At 36.4% G+C, this 3,572-nt stretch overlaps 1 pseudogene; it reads right to left on the minus strand.

Moving 5' to 3' along the window:
• Nucleotides 1-326: 326 nt before the first annotated feature.
• LOC142624186 (cytochrome P450 76T24-like) lies at nucleotides 327-3,216 on the minus strand (annotated as a pseudogene).
• Nucleotides 3,217-3,572: the final 356 nt, after the last annotated feature.

Consider the following 3,572-nt stretch of genomic DNA (forward strand, 5'->3'; position numbering starts at 1 on the left):
TATATATATATATATATATATATATATAGGAAACAAGATCCTGGCATTGATGTTATACTAGGAAGCCAAGTTAGCAAACAATTATTGAGATAGCACGGCGTTTGGTTCGAACTTAAGGTATATAAGGTCAACATATTCTTATGAGTCTAATTTAAAATTTCACACATGGCTTTGTTTCTGTCTGTCCATATTGCCTAGGAATGATTGAGGGTTAAAAGATCACATGGTTGATGATTCACACACAAGAAAATTGACTTTAATAGAATAAACATAGTTGCATGATCCGCCCTTTGTTTTTGAACAATTATTATATTATCTTTAAATTTCTTGTCACACAGCGTCAAGAAGTTTAAAACTACCAATGATGTACGATACCATGCATACAGTGATCTTTGTCATGCTTATTGCTTACAGAAAATCCTAACATATATTAAACGATTCTACACACAAGCAAATATATTTGGCTACAAAAATAATAGAAGTTATATCATGATGGGAATAGCCCGGAGAGGCTCAGACCTGTGTAAGGTGATTCCAAAGGTTTCAGTCATGTCTATATCTTCTGGCTTCATCTCATCCGCAAGTCTCCAATGAAAGCAATGAACAAGAGATGCCAACATAAAGTGTACCATCTTGTTAGCTAATGGTAATCCAGGACAAATCCTTCTTCCAGCTCCAAATGGAATCAACTCAAAGTCTTGACCTTTAAAGTCAGTGGAGTGCTCTAAGAACCTTTCAGGCAAAAATATATTAGGGTCTGTCCATATGCTTGGATCTCGCCCCATTGCCCGCACATTTACTAGAATTTGTGCATTTTGGGCACAGTGAAGCCACACATTTCTACAACGGTTTCTGCCTTGTGTGGAACTAGGAAAGGTGCTGGTGGGTGCAAACGAAAGGTTTCTTTCACTATTGCTTGTAAAAAAGGGAACTTAGAGATGTCCAATTCTTGAACAAGCCCATCCTTGCCCAGGACTTTTTCTAGCTCATCTCGGGCCTTTGCCATTTTTTCAGGATTGTGAAGTAACTCTGCCATTGCCCATTCAATTGTGCTTGATGTTGTGTCAACCCCTGCAACAAATAAATCCTGATACAAAATAGTGTGAGAGCTAGTTAAGAAGACTTGATTAATTTTCCTATAAACTAATAAAGACAGAAAGTAATACTCTTATCATTTGCTTTTGATAAGGTTAATTCTAACAAAGAGTTAGGAGTACGCGACTACAATAAAACTGGTGAATAAACTGTTGGTTTTCCGTCATTTCTTGAAAAATATTCTCCCCCCTCCTTGCAATAGGATTTTAGAAAGAGCAATTAAGAATTATAATTGAATGATTAAATTTCTTATTAGTTCCTAACAAGATAAGTGATAATTTATTTATGGCATCAAGGCAGATGAAATTGAGTATAAATCTCTTAAAATTTAAAGTCACACCATTGCTTGAAGGAAAAATGTTATACAAGCAGGGATGGAGCTAGAACTTAGACTTAGGGGGGCGGTTCTACTGTAGGTTATGTGCAATGACTTCAACCTTCGACTTTGTTGTTACTTAGTCGCTTAGCTGCTAGTTGTTTAAAATTTTTTAAAGGGTCAAATTTTTTGTTTTAAGTAAAATTGGTTGATCAGGATTAATTTTTTTTATTTTTTTTTAGTTTTACTATTGATAATTTTTGTTGTTGTACTAATTTTTTTGGGCTTGTATATTTCTTTTTTATATTTTAGACATAAATATATTTTAATGGTCTTTAAAATGTGGAAAATGTTTGAATTACAAATATTTTTACAAATTGCTAATAATGTAAGCGGTGAGCCCAAATGTGAACAAATAAGAATTTGTTACCTTAATCGTCTGTAAAAATGTTATAGAAAAATTTGTGACCATAACAATAATCTTAAAAGAATTAATGATATTTTTAAAGGTGCAAAAGTGTAACTTTTTAAAACAAAATTGCTAAAATTAGTACCTAATATATATAATAATAATTTTTTAAAAAAAACAATGGGGGCCATTGCCCCCAAGTCCAAACATGGCTCTGTCCATGCATATAGGTCTTGTGTAATGAACTTGCTGTTGATACCAGAACTAATTTACTTCTTTGGATGACCAAAACATCGTTGAAAGGAAATATTATTCCTGATGGCTTATACTGTCTCAAAAGAAAAGAAAAAAATATTCATGATGGCTTATAACTACCTAAAAAGTACATCTTGGTAAATAGTCTCAATAGATGAGTTTAAAAGGCTTATAAATATCATGGAATTCAATACCAAAAGCAAAGCTATAAGAAAGTTAGTCAATACCAGAAGCAAATGTTTGAAATCGTCGCGGCTTAATTCTGAATTATCATCTTCAGCAAGATTGGGGAAGGAATCTAGTAAATCGTTTCTTGCTTGCTTAGAACCCTCTGAAGCTCTTAATTGTACTCGTTCATCGATGACTCTATCAAAAATCTCGATCAATTTGCCATAATAAATCGTCATCCTTTGTCGTGCACCTTGTGGGTCAACTAAACGAAGTACTGGGAAATAGTCTGCAATATTAGGTTTTCCAGCTATTTCCATGATAACACATACAAGCTCTTGGAAATCTTGAGCCGATAAATTTAAACTATAATGTGCCAAGTCAATGGAAAAAAAAGTGTTTGATATGACATTAAGTACTGTAATGAAGGCTGCTCGACCAATATCAACCACTTTCCCACCATTGCTGCAAGATTGATTAACATGGTCAAGTAATTCTTGCACCTTTTTTTGTCGAAGGGCTTGTGTGGCATCGAGTTGTTGTGGAGCAAATATTTGCGTGGCAGAAACTTTCCTGAGGTTCCTCCAACGAGCCAACGCAGGCAACCACACTATTGAAACTTTGTGGTGGTCAAATACACGGCAAGTGACCGGGACAGTTCGGCCGGAGAAGGCTTGGTCATTTTTTTGCAGTGCTTCTTTGGCTATGTCTGGAGAGGAAATGACTATGGTTGTTATGCTCCCTAGCTTGAGACTCATAAGGGGTCCATAGGTTTTGGAGAGCTTAGCAACATCTTGATGGGGTTTGTTGCTCAACTCCAGGATGTTTCCGATGATCGGAAAAGGGTAGGGACCTGGGGGAAGAGTGGAAGAGCCAGACTTCCGGCCCCCTAGAGCAGAGGTGAGCACAGCAATGCATGCCCACACGATGGGAAGTATTATCCAAAATGCTTGGTGGTCCATTAACTCAAACTTGCTTCGTTCTTCTTGTCTTTGTACCTTGTGAGATATATAAGAAAGCAATGGGTAAAGAGAATAACTTGCGTAAATACCGAAACGCCAGCCAATACCGAAACGCCATGTCAGCAAATAAGTGTCACGTCAACTTAAATATAAAACCCTTGATTCAAGCAAACTCAACTGTGGTTAACCTGTTTCTCAAAAAAAAAAAAAAAAAATCTATGGTTAACCATGCAATTTATGCTCAGCAAACCCCTCTGATAAGAAAATTTCAAAATCTCTCTTCTCCAAGCCTCGCTCTCTCAACCGTGCCATTGCCGCTACCACCAAGACCCTCGTGACAAGCCATCATTGTCGCACGAGCCACGTC

The sequence above is a fragment of the Castanea sativa genome, chromosome 2 (genome assembly GCF_040712315.1).
Source record: "Castanea sativa cultivar Marrone di Chiusa Pesio chromosome 2, ASM4071231v1".
Lineage (NCBI taxonomy): Eukaryota > Viridiplantae > Streptophyta > Magnoliopsida > Fagales > Fagaceae > Castanea > Castanea sativa.